Below are 13,790 nucleotides of genomic sequence, written 5' to 3'. Positions count from 1 at the left end.
TCCCGGCTTCTTTCAAAACTGGAAAAGTCTTCAGATATTTCCCAAAAGCTTGTCCATCTTTGAAAACGATATGCGTGTGCACAGGTGATACCGATGACTGAAGATTGAAGGTTAGAGCATTCCAGCCCCATGCCCATGTCCCATCCCATCTGCGAAAACTTGAGCACAAACATCTCCCTCTCTGAAGCTCCCTGAACCCTGTGGCAGGCCTGAGACTCAGGTCCAGTGTCCTGTCAGTTACACTGAACAAAATGTAATTCAACACTGGCCATGGGCCCTGTGCTTTAAAAACCACATATAAATCTCCCAAAGAACTACAATCTATGAAAGCTTTCATGGCTAGTATTTTAGGAAGACTGATCAGTCTTGACCTAAATCAAAGCCGACACTGCCCAAATGCACTCTAACCCCAGCTTCGTGCACAGGCAGCCATCGCCTGGCCGTCAGGGTGACCAGCAGCCTGGGCACAGACAGGACCAGCGCCGGTCCCTCCCTGCACCTTAAGGGGGCTTCTGAGCTGCTGTCCATGATCAGTGATGGTGACGCCCAGAGCAGCTTTCCGGGAAAGCAGTAAACCTTTCAGGTCCTCACCTCACGAGGATGGCCATGTATAAATCAACCGCCTTTGTTACTGCCCTGCCATTCTCAAAGAGGAGATGGGTTAAACTTCTTTATCCACACGCCCAACACAAGGCACACCTGCCCCAGCACGAGGCTCATCTACTTAATCCCGGGAAACTCACACAACCCACAATCAGAGGCCGCGCACAATCCGAGACTGAGCACAATCAGAGACCACACACAATCAGAGGCTGCACAGAGACCACACACAGAGACCCACACAATCAGAGGCCACAAAGAGGCCAGAGGCCACAATCAGAGACTATACACAATCACAGGATGTGCACAATCAGAGGCCATGCACAGTCTCTGCAACCTCATCAGAAACTGTTTCTGACCATTCACCTGAGGCCACCAAGTTTAAATGAGAGGCCCAGGTTTTAAAAGACAGCAGGAGTTCTCTGAAGGCAAACTCCGTGCATTCCACCATCAGCACCATTTGTGCCTGTCACGGTCAGGAAGAACCACAACCACGTCTCGGTGCCCTTGCAGTGCAGGGCGCTGCGTTTCTCCCCCTTTCCAAACCCGCGGCGGCTCCTGGCGACCCAGCGCCTCTGCTCAGCCACACGCCCCCAAGGCCTTCCTCCCTCACCCCACAGGGGAGCTCCCGCAGCCGGGCTATCTGGCTCATCACTCCGATTCAGTCACTTACACCCTCATTCCAGGCTGAAAATCTCTTCTGAAAATATCCAAATCTTACCCACGTCAGGCTCCATCTTTTCCCCAGAGCTCCTCATCCCCTCCAGAGCAGCAGCCCTGGTGCCCGTGCAGCCGGGGCCTGTGGGCAGATCCGTGGGCTCAGAATGCCCAGCCCCTCAGCCCCTCTGTGTGTCCCCTTACTCCCTGCTCCCTGGCGTTAATGCCCTCCGTCTTCGATTTCCTGATAGGCAAAAGGGGGTTAATTCTAAGAGTGCTAACCGAACTGGATCACTTAACACCATGTCGGGCCCAGAATACCCCTTGATCAATGACAGGTATTGCTGCGCTCTTACCATTGCGCTGGGTCCAGGTTTCCTGTGAGCCCTTTAGGCTCTTTGCCGTAAAGGCCACTCAATGGTCCTGTGCAAGCCTGTCTGTGGCAGATGGACAGGTGAGTGGCCGATGCACACGTGTGATGCTGAATGGGATCGTGCAAAGCTGGCCCGGCGTATTGTGGTCAACGTAAGAAAAAAGTCGCCCATGCTTGCTTGCTGCTGCCCTGCGGTGTCCAGAAGGAGCCGCTTAAAGGCAACTGCGCCGCACCTATCTTCTTGGAAGGAGACGGCAAGACCAGACTGGCTGGAGCTGGGAAGTTGTGCGCTACAGATCAGGGCTGCGTAACCCAGGGAAGGCATCACTCGAAACACGTGCTGGAGGGCAGCCAATCCGACCCGACCGTCCACCTCCAGGGTCAGCCATGGGGCTCCACTTGATGTGTCATCCTGATCACCCCTCACAGAGCAAATGAGCCTTTGACTTCAGCCTGTCCTAGGTACAACACTGACTCCCACCTCCCACGTCCTGAACCAGCCTGTTCCGGGGATTGCTGTGGAGGTAGAGGAGCAGGCCCAAGACATCTAGTGGCATTTCCTGGCAAGGACACTCACCATGCTCGACCATAAAACTCGGGTCAACTGGTTTTTCGGAGGGACTGTAATTTACTTGTGGCACGCATGGATACTGATTGACCCAGGGAGGGGCACGGAGGAGGCTGAAGGAAAACCCATGGTGACTGCGCCAGGCATTCCCGCACACACCGACATCTTCAGACTGGGGCGGCGTCCTAGTCTTACAATCAAACCGAAAGCCCAGAGAAACTAGGGACCTTGTCCAAGACCAGCAACAGGTATGTGGGCAGCTGGGATTCAACTAAGTCCTTTCCTGGATCCATCCGCGCTGCTCCCTGCCCCCACTCCCACCACCCCGCCATGGCCCCCGATAGACACAGCAGGTCTGAACATCAGGCACCCCGCACGCAGAGTACGGAGCAGAGCCGGCTTCCGCAGTGGGATCTCACACACATCCCACTCCCCTTCTTGCCGAATGCCTCGGGACTCTGTGCGGTCAAGTCTGCAGATGTGGCCTCACTCTGCGCTAGGAGATCTGGGTGGCCGGCAACGTTTTGCAGAGTGCTCCTCCAGACGGGGCTCGTCGGCTGATCCATGAGACACAGGACACCCGAGAGAAGGGCCGACAAACCCCACAAAGTCGCTCCCAACATGGAGAGGACAGGACCACAGCGGGGCTCTCGCAGTCCACGCTTTGGACAGGTCTTGCTGCAAACTGTGGTGCTCGTCAGGCGCGAGGAAGTTTCCCAGGGCAGGAGCTCTAAGTGACACAGCAAAAGCGACACAGGTGATGCAGCAGGATGTACTTCAGCTCAGGGCTCAGGAACCACGGGGTGCAGCGTGGCCTGCAGCAAACCAGACACATCAGAAGCCAATGTCCCACCTTTTACATTCAGTGACATTGAACGGAGGGAGTTATATGTAGCAATCATCTTCCTGGGGGACCCGTACAGCACGCATGACCACCGACACTGACCACGAGTCCTTCTTAGGTCCTGGGGGCTACCCCACTTTACACGCACGGTTCCATGCACAAATCTACGCGTGGCAGTTGTTAGCCCCAGCTTAGAGATGAGGAAAACGCTGCTGGAAAAGCTAAGTGAGAAAATCAGACTTCAGCACACCTGCCATCTCCAAGACCACTACTACTCTATGTGCTAGGGTCTCAAGGGTTGGGTGTGTGGCATTTTAAGTGACTAATTGTAGGTGGTTTTCTTCTCTCCTACACCTGTTTAGCCTGAACGTGCACGTACATGCTCTGCTGCAGGGGCACTGCCATATGTAGACCAGCAACACTCTTTCCTGCCTCGGGTTCTCGTCACTGCCTTCCGGAAAATCTCACCTGCTTTACAGCCAAGCCAGGTAGGCCTGGTCAGCCGCACAGTGAAACTCCTGCAGTGTCAGAGCTAAGTGCTGACTGAGACTTTAACGGCGAAGACAGTGGAGTAATGGGGATAAACTGAGCAAAACTGTATTGTAACGCAGATGAACGTCTAGAAGCAAAAGAAACGGACACCCCTGAGAGCAGGCGACTGTCTCTTACTATGATGTTAATAGCAGCTTGCTGTTTCCAGTGTCTCCGTGTGCCAGGGTTTCCAGTCAGCGTTTGTGTTTATCTGCTCTTGGGCTACCTGATCAAACCTCTACAGAGATCAGGGATATCTAAATTGACCCAGTATCTGCAGGCTGGCTGCTCAGAGGCCGTGGTGTGGAACGGCCAGGACATCGCTTAGCCATACGGGGCACAAGCATGTCACTTGCCACTCCTGTCTTTCTGTTTCATCAAACCCTCTTTTCTCCTGAATATTGACCATAGCAAAGTCATTAGCCTTTGAGATGCATTTGAAACATCAACTTGCTTTGTTCAAGAGGTTTAAGACACACGTAAGTCTTTCTTGCCATGCTCAACACACACAGCCGGCCGTTTCTGAAGTCAGTGTTTCTGGAACAAAAGCCTCGGCCTGCCCCAGTGAACATTCACAATGAGCACACTGTCGCAAGGCTGCTTGGCCAACCAGCAGGGGGCAGGAGAGAGCTGCAGGGGCCACGTGGGGTCCCTGCAAAGGCGCCTCACTCCCTCAAATCAAGAGCGGTGCCTCCTGCCAATCCAGCGGCTTCCTCCAAGGGGAAGAGGCCTCTTCAGCTGCTACTGCACTGATTTCAGACGGCTCAGCCAATGGGGCAACAGATTCAACAGAGTTCTATGTTGTTTAAGGAAAACTTCTGTTACCAGGCAACCTTAGTACCATATTCAACGTAAAATAACCAACAACATTGTTTCCAAAACAACATGCTACTAGTGCCTAATCCTTCAATGCTGCTTAAACACGGAAAAGTATGAGGAAAAAAGAGCATGGCACTTACTTCTTAAAAAATAACACCTCTTCCAGGTTATTTTTACCCCTATCATAAAGACTTAGAACTGTGGATTCCCTACAGGAACGTGGAGTGGGGGTGGATCCCCACGCTGACCCAGCCTCACCCCAGGTCAGTCTTCCCCCCCACCACGGGGTTCACACCTCTCCAGGCCCTGTCACCTCATCAAGGAAAGGTGGCGTCTCTGAGCTCTCTTCGCAGGAAGCACCCGAACGGGAGCTAGAGACACAGACACACCCACAACTGCTTTGAAATCCTGAACATATTTAAGGACTTCATTATTAGCTTTTTAAAACTGTAAGAACAAAGTGACCCTGGTTTTAACCTCTCTGCCACAATAACACCATGTCCATCTGTCTTTTACTGTTTGTTCCTTCTCCAGCAGCCGCTGCCTGGCTGGCCGACTGCAGAAGAACAGCCTCTGGTACCCCTGGGAAGCCCTCGGTAAAAGCGTGAACACCACGATCACGTCTCAGGACGCCGCACATGTTAGGGTCGCCCACAGACCGCCATTCCCAGTGCCTAGAAGGCACTGAACAGGCCTCCTGCTCTTTGTAAATGTCAACTTTCCTAAGCTAAGTTGTGTTGAAAATTTTTAACTGCAGTCCACACGTACTTCTTTGTGTCTTGTTTTTATCCTAGAGGAATATTTTTATGGAAAATTAAGCTTGCAAGGTTGAAGGATTTTCTGAAAGTCGACTCCTAATCCTGGAAGAAAAAAAAAAATGGGCCAAATGTGGTGCTCACGCCTGTAATCCCAGCAGTTTCGGAGGTTGAGGCCAGGAGATTGCTTGAGCCCAGGAGCTCGAGACCAGCCTGGAAAATATGGCAAAACCCTGTCTCTACTAAAAATACTACTACTACTACTAATAATAATAATAAATAATAAAGCTGGGCGTGGTGACGTGTGTCCAGTCACAGCTACTCAGGAAGCTGAAGTGGGAGGATCACCTGAGCCCAGGAGGTGAAGGCTGCAGTCAGCCAAGATTTGCATCACTGCACTCCAGCTTGGGCGACAGAGTGAGACACCGTCTCAAAAAAACAAAAAGCAAAAACAACTGTAAAATCATTATAGAAGGGAGCTGGCCAGGCACAGTGGCTCACACCTGTAATCCCAGCAATTTGGGAGGTCGAGGTGGGCAGATCACCTGAGGTCAGGAGTTTGAGACCAGCCTGGACACTATGGCAAAACCCCATCTCTAATAAAAATACAAAAATTAGTGGGGCATGGTGGTGGGTACCTGTAATCCCAACTACTGGGGAGGCTGAGGCAGGAGAATCACTTCAACCCCGGAGGCGGAAGTTGCAGTGGGCCGAGATTGCATCACTGCACTCCAGCCTGGGCAACAAGAGCGAGAGTCCATTTCAAAAAATAAAAATAAAAAGGAAGGGAGCTAATGTTTTTCATTTAAGGGAAGGGAGAAGAACATCCAGTATTTATACCTCTCAAGCACACATCTCCAGTGGTGTCCTAAAGTATTCAAGATACACATTCCTACAAATATAGCTCAAAACTACTCACCAAGTTACATGCTAAAAGCACATGCATTGTAAGAATGCTACATTATATTTTTTGAGCATCTGTATCCAATATTTTAGCATACTGGCAGTTTTCCCTTCAGGTGCTGTATGCCTAAATTATTACATGTTTAGTCATTCATTTTAGAATTTATCACTTGCTTTAGGCAATAAACATAAGCTACTAAATTAATGACTTGGGGGAAAAGTTACTAAGTTAACTTGGAAGTTAAACTTTGCAAACTGAATTTGTTGGACCTCATTCAAGCTAGATGATCAGTTTTTTAAATTGTTTCCTGTGTGTTTCCCTCGAGGATAGAAATAGCTTCACTCTCATCCACTGTGCACACTGCAGCCCGCGCCTCTCGTCCACTGCGCCACACTGCAGCCTGCAATTCACCCTGTGCCAGGCTTTCCACACCGTACCTGAAAGTCACTAAGTATAACCAAGAAGGAAATGAAAAGCAGATAAATGACCTCCACCCCCACATCCAGCATGCAAATGTTAAACATTCATCAAAGTAAAACCAAAAACCCATGTTAGCTCACGATTGTAACTGGTAGAGTTATGTGCATGGCAATTTTAAAAGTCTAGTTAAGTAAAAACCTAATTGAGACTCTCAAGAAAGACATCTGCAAAGATTGACAGTGAGGAGAGGACTTCACTCTGCATCCAGCCTGTTCTGGAAGCCACGGCCAAATGCCAGGTTGTATAGATCCGAAAAGCAGGAAAAAACAAGTGTTGAAAGGTGTACAGTCTCAGCAATGTACAAATTCGATGTAGGATGCTCAGAAACCTTGAATTTCCAATCAGGAAACAGCAACATGAGCAAGTTTCCCAGCAGTGCCCACTTTCTACCTACGGCACGTGTAACAGTTACGCTGGCCACCTCCGGGGGGACAGAGGCTTCCTGGTCACATTCGCTCTGGCAGCCACACAGCTGGCCCTGCCAAACACCTGTCTAATACTGAGGAACCACTCTCTCCCTGGGCTTTGCTCACTCTAGCCAGGAGAGCATATTTACAGAGTACTTTACTGAGTCCTCGTTCAATGCGTCAAGCTTGTTGAAGGCAGGGCAACCCCATTCCTGGCCCAATTAAGTGAACTGAGCAGAGGAAATGCCTCCAGTTGGACGGCACTCAGTCACAACAGCAGTGGCCACTGTTCACAGGGCGCTGGCTTCGTGCCGAGAACAGTTACAAGCGTCTTCTCTCTGTCCGAGGAATGTGCACTGCAACCCTGTGGGGCCGTTTGCAACGTCCACCAGAGTTCTGAGGCAGCCAAGTCCAGGCTGTCCGTGGGCCTTGCCACGTGGCCGTCCACGTCCCCTGCAGATCAGACCTCACTGCAGGGACCACGGGTTCCAGGGCTGCCTTGAGGCACATGCTCCCTTCACCACCTCCTCCTGGCCCCTGACATCAACCCTCACCACTGCTGCCAACACTTGATTTTCTCATGGCTCCTGAGGGGCCTGTTCTGCCCTTCCCTGCTCCCTGCGTCCGGCTTGGAGGGTACCCACATCAACGCCAACGCTCACGTAATCACCAACCTTTCCACGGGGCTTGATGCCTAGGAGTCTCAATATCAGAAAGTCAGATTCCTGTGCTTGTTGGAGAATTTCTTCCCATTGTACAAGTGAAGGAGATAAAATTCTAGGTGCCTGCAATAACCTCATTTCCACAACGAAGCAACTTCAGTAGTAGCACAAAAAAAAAAAAAAAAAGCTTTTTTTTTTTTAAACTTCTTTTATACAAGCTAAATACAATTTAGTTTTTACATCCACGTTCTCATCAGCTCCCACCTGGTGAGCAGGCAAATAGTAATTTTCAAAGAAACAAATTGTTGCATAATTTTAACACTTAGCATTATCACTATTAAGCAAGAATTATCCCAAAAATACATGATGATCTTGTTCTCACGTTCAAAAATTGATTGTCACACAGTGAAATAACACTTAATGCAAAGGAAAGTTTCTTTTCAGGTATCTGTTCTGGAAAAGAAAAAAGATTTCTGGCAAAGAGATAAACATTAATTATGTAACAATCCAAAATGCCTCTGGGAAAAATGATGTCATCCAATTAGTTCTTTGAAGTGTTACAAATGCAGCTGAGTTTTAATAGTAATTTCTCCATAATTATCAAAAGAGTCTTTAAAAATCTTAGTGCTGAAATAACTATAAATGGATATAATACGCAAAGCAGAAGAGTTAACATTTGGGGTAGATTTTGGCCCATATTTTTAACATATGCATAGTTATTCACCTAGTTGAAGCTTATCCCTCTCCTCCTAGGCTCTTCAAGACTGATTTTCAAACATAGACTGGCTTTTGGTACATGAAGGCAGCTTTAAAAGATGTCAGGATCAGGCCGGGCACAGTGGCTCAAGCCTGTAATCCCAGTATTTTAGGAGGGCAAGGTGGGCCGATCATTTGAGGCAAGGAGTTCGAGACCAGCCTGACCAATATGGCAAAACCCAGCCTATATTAAACATTTTTGTAATTAGCCAAGCGTGGTGGCACACACCTATAATCCCAGCTACTTGGGAGGCTGAGGCAGGGAGAACTGCTTGAAGCCAGGAGGCGGAGGTTGCAGTGAGCCAAGATCGCACCACTGCACTCCAGCTTGGGCGACAAAGAGAGACGGTCTCAAACTAGAACTTAGCCCTCAGGAAAAGCATTGAGCACCCCCCACCCAAACCAACCCAAGGAATCACATGGCGATGGTTATCATCTGATTTCGACAAATAAAGTTCTGTTCTCCCCTCTGAACACAATGGTAAACACCTGCCATCAGCCCACAGAAACTCCCAGGACCCAGTAACACTGGACTAGCAAGATCAATGGGCCACGTATGCAGGGTTCAGCAGCAGAAAGTCATGGCACCGAGAATGGTGTGTGCTCAAACCAGATTCCTTGCTGTCGGGGTAAAGGGGCTTCCCGGGAAAATCTAGTCCAGTGGGATGGTTTCCACGTCCACCATGAGGAGGAAATGGGGGGTTTCCTGAGGGCACTGACAGGACCTGGGTCTCTGCCCCTTTGTCCTCTGTCCTGTTATGGGATGAGGGTGGGCTGAAGGCAGGTTTCCCCTACATCTTCCGGGAAGGAGAGATGGAGCTGACACGTGGACGACGCTTTTTCCAAAACATTCCCATGTTTATAACCTGTTATCAACCTGTTTTCCCTGGAGATCAGTGAAGCAGCATCATTGACTCTCTTCCATTAGGGACAACCCGGTGTTACGGGAGGCAGGAGACGACATGCGAGCTGGTCTGGGTCAGTCACTTGTGTCTGGTCCCCAGCGTGCTCATCTATCAAATGGGCGGCCCCACAGACCAGTGACTTTGAACCAGAGTTCCATGGAGGTTGCCCAAGGACAGGGAGGGGGAAGAGGGGGAAGAGGGGGAAGAGGAGGGAGGAGGAAAGGGAGGAAGGAAGGAAGAAGGGGAGAGGAAGGAAGGAAGAAGGGGAGAGGAAGGAAGGAAGAAGGGGAGAGGAAGGAAGGAAGAAGGGGAGAGGTAGGAAGGAAGAAGGGGAGAGGAAGGAAGGAAGAAGGGGAGAGGAAGGAAGAAAGAAGGGGAGAGGAAGGAAGGAAGAAGGGAAGGGGAAGGAAGAAGGGGAGGGGAGAGGAAGGAAGGAAGAAGGGAAGGGGAAGGAAGAAGGGGAGGGGAGAGGAAGGAAGGAAGAAGGGAAGGGGAAGGAAGAAGGGGAGGGGGCGGAAGAGGAGTGTGGAGGGAGGAGTGTGGAGGGAGGAGTGTGGAGGGAGGAGTGTGGAGGGAGCACTGTGGAGGGAGCAGTGTGGAAGGAGGAGCAGAAGGGGGGTTCTCTGAGGAGGAGGGCCAAGTTTTTGAGGTGTCTTGGAGTCAGAGGTGGCAGTGGCTTGGGCTCTAGGCCCTCTGTTGCATAGTTTTAGGCTTTAACTATTTATATTTGTGGACTCTTTAAAAGATTTAATTTGAAGGAAACCGGAGTTGGGGATACCTTGCTTCTAAAACACAATTTCTCAAGCCTGAGACTAAGTGCTAGGCATTGCTCATTCTGTTACAATCATTTCCTCCTATTTAAAATCAGCCACACACCCCCAATCTCCCTTCAGGGCAAACACCTTTTCCGAGGATCTCAAACAGCAGAGCGAGCGGCCCGTGACCCCAGCCGTGGGCACGAGGAGCGAAGAGGAGACGTGTGGAGAGGGCTGCTGATGACATGAGAGGTAGAGGCCCGGCACCTCCCTGCAGGGGTTGTGCTCCTCCAGGCCTAAAGGACATCCTCGCTTCTGGGGTGAACAAGCAGCACAAACTATCAACACTTATTCCAAAAGAACAGGAAGAAAATTCAAACGAAGTTAATACAGTTACCCCAACACAACACTGCAGCAGCCCAGAAACAGGAGGGCCATTGAGCCTGAGGTGGGCGGTTCCAATAGCAGGACAGCGACGTTGGCATTAGGGCTTTTCGGCAAAGAAAAAAAAAAAAAAAAAAGACACAAAAGGTAACATGGGCCACCCATTATTTCCTGCCAGTGGAAAGACACCCACAGGCCCCCAGATGCCAACGGCCCCTTGGGAACGAGCTCACGCAGCACTTCAGGTCTTCGCACGAGCAGGCACGTGGTGTCCTCAGTACCCCCGCCTGTGACACACACACCACACTTGACTCCCATACCTGAGGGTCCAGGGGAATGGCGGGAAGTTCTCGGGGGACCGGGCATCCTGTGAGGGCGCTGCATGACTATGTACCTCAGAGGGGTCCCCGGGCAGCTGCTCTCTCTCTCCAAAGGATGAACTGGATCCTGACCACACCCAGATTGTGCTGGCCTCCAAGCCGAGCGCCAACATCTCACATCCAAAGGGATGCACAGATGTCTGCTGCACGTGGAGCCCAAGTCCCTCGCAGAGCTCAGGACGAACCCAGTGTCCAGGCCTGGGGCCATCACCAGCCAGGAGAGGTGTCCGGGGCAATTCCCAGCGATGGCCACAAGAAGAAACAACTCAGGACAAAGCCAGTGTCCAGGCCCAGGGCCGTCACCAGCCAGGAGAGGCGTCCGGGGCATTTCCCAGCGATGGCCATGGGAAGTAACAACTCAGGCCCATCAGGGCTTCCTCACTATGCGGGTGTTAGAAGTAGAGACAGAGGTCCAGGTCTAGTGGCACAAACAGCGACGGATCCATGGAAATGCGGGCGTGGCCCCTCCATCCCAACAGCCTGCATGGCTACTCCATTCTGCTCCCATCACACACATCCCCACACAGCCAAGCCCCTTCTCCTTTCCCCCACTGGATTCATCAAATCAAACCTCGCTGTCCTTGGAAAATGTACCATTAATTTACTTACTGCTCAGTAAAAAAGCACACTTCCAGTTAACATGACACCCCCGCTACGATAGAACAGCCTTAATTCAGACATGACGCAGAGGAACAGAGGGAGGAGGGGTCGAGGGCCGTCCTGGAAACGGCAGCTGTTTTCTGGGGAAAGTCTCCCTCCCACCTGAGCCCGACACTCGAGCCACACTATCCCCATGGTGTCTGAAAACTCCATGAAGACAGGGTCACTCTGACCCCTTCACACCCACAACGCCAAAGAGGAGCAGGTGTTCAGGAAAAGTCTCCTGCTAGTGCTGAAGACAGGAATAATCCCTCGTGGTGCCCAGAATGTCAGGAGAAAACAAGGCACCATGTGGACGCCTTCCAGGTGAATTCTGGAATGACTCTGCCGAATGCCAGTCATCCTTTTACAGAACAAAACCAATACCGGAAAACATGTGTCGCCAGCAGAGAGATGGTCCTTTTGATGGCTTACAAACACACCTACGTTACGCTGAATTTATCTCAAGCCACCCTCTCTGTGCTAATGTAAAAAGTCTCCTTTATTAACCAGTAGCCTTTTTCATCTGGTGCTTTATTAACAAGCAAGACGGTCCTGTAACACTCAGGCATTGTTGAAAACGTCAAATGGAAGCCTAGAATCCTCTTCCGTGCAGCTTCACTGCAAAGTACTTTGACGTGAGCCAAATCATGCTATTCCTACATCTCCACAGGAAACTCAAGGCTTCATCAAGGAAACGCAGCATCATTTCTGCTAGGCACAGAAATTGGTGGGGTGGGCATGGGGTTGAGGGAACATTACATAGAAAGCACAACGCGATAATCACCTGTATGAGAGCCACACTGGCCGGCAAGCCCCGGTCGGCTCGGTCTCTACACAGTCACAGACGTGAGGCCTGGAGGGCAGACACCTGGCACTGCTGACTACCCCAAGGTCGTGGCCTCTGCCCCCTTCTCTGCTGCTCATCAGCTCCAAGCTTCTGGCAACACCGCCTGCTGCCCCCACTGCCTCATCGACTCTTCGTGAAAAGCAAATGTTGCCAGGATAGCTTATGAGTACATTTGCCAGGAAAGCAGCTCCGATTGATGCTGAAACCCCGTTCTCACACCCCTGGCAGCTCCCTTGCCCCCGATGTGCACATGCTTGCAGCTCTGACCTTGCTCAGTGTCCACACAGGCTCTGTCCACTGGAGAGCCAAAGGCAGACTCAATGTTGAGTCAGAAATACACAAAGAGGGTGACGGTTACAAACTGCCTGCCTGCCCCTCAAAACACAGGTTGAAATCCTCAGCCTCAATGTGATGCTGTCAGGTGGTCTTTGGGAGGTAATGAGTTCCCGAGGCTGGAGACGACCCTTGAATGGGATTTGTGCCTCAGAAAGGGGCCCAGCAAATTCCTCACCCTCCCATTGTGTCAGGGCCAGAGAGAAGGTGTGTGCCAACCAGGAAAGAGCCCACACCAGAATTCACCCGTGCGGCACCCTGATCCTGCCTTGCAGCCGCTAGAACTGTGAGAAACAAATTCCTGTTGTTCATAAGCCGCTCAGTCAATGGTGTTTCGTTACAGCAGCCTGAGCTGCCTGAGATGACGATGCTCACCGCCCTACAGAAACGGCTACTCCCCTCTCCCAGAAAGAGGGGTTTAATTAAAATCCCTGTCTCTCCTCGCGGCCACCACAGATCTCACTCCCCCACCCTGTAAGCCAGCAATTGTTAGGATTAAAGGAAAATGAGGATCGTTTTAGACCAGCCCCTCCATATCGGTCTGAAGCCTGTAACTTTGCCCACTTCCACGGTGGCCGTGTCACTGCATTGCCCATGTCAGCTCTGTGTCTGCACTGGGTCCCAGGCTCTGCACAGACTCCTCTAGCTGCCCATCAGCACTGCCATTTCCCCTTCTGCTTTGCAGGTTGTCCTTCAATATCCAACCCCCACCCCTCTGCAACCCAAGGCCTTCCGATCCAGGCATTCGGGGTGGGCTCAGCCATGTACTGCCGTCCTTGACTCAAGTAAACCAGGCCCAAGGCGTTGGCACCAATGATCTACTGGCTGTGGGGTCTGCACAGCTACTAGCTGCCCCAGCCACACCACAGCCCGGGAGGGGAGGCAGAGGAAACTGTGAAGTTGCCAACAGCCATATGGGAACAGGGGCCCCTGGGATGAGGAGGATGCCATGGAAGGAAATTCAGAGAAAGAAAGAGCCCCAAGGCTGGACGGGTCATGCCCAAAGCCTACACTGCTGAATTTTCCAGGTTTCTGAACTCAATCGCTGACCCACACAGCACATGTTTCCTGAGTGCTGACCCCGCGTGGCATTGGATACGGCAATAAAGTAGGACCCCCACCTCCCCCTTCCCCGACACATACACAGGGCCTCCGTCCTGGCGGGAATTCAGGCCTGGGGGCCCAGTT

General features: G+C 51.3%; 1 protein-coding gene across 6 annotated transcripts in view; it reads right to left on the bottom strand.

Annotated features, from left to right (window-relative positions):
- Positions 1-13,790, bottom strand: part of LOC144334890 (uncharacterized) — a 140,434-nt gene that overhangs the window by 13,352 nt on the left and 113,292 nt on the right. For 3 of the 6 annotated variants that reach the window (XR_013405141.1, XR_013405140.1, XR_013405139.1), the window contains one exon: positions 1,614-3,013. The exons of the other annotated variants lie outside the window; for them this stretch is intronic. The gene's annotated coding sequence lies outside the window, so the exon portion shown is untranslated. Of the gene's footprint in view, positions 1-1,613; positions 3,014-13,790 lie in introns of those variants that run through there. 6 annotated transcript variants of the gene reach the window in all.

This window comes from Macaca mulatta, chromosome 15, assembly GCF_049350105.2.
Source record: "Macaca mulatta isolate MMU2019108-1 chromosome 15, T2T-MMU8v2.0, whole genome shotgun sequence".
Lineage (NCBI taxonomy): Eukaryota > Metazoa > Chordata > Mammalia > Primates > Cercopithecidae > Macaca > Macaca mulatta.
Note: the sequence above shows the minus strand (reverse complement) of the source record. Positions and strands in the feature narration are given on the sequence as shown.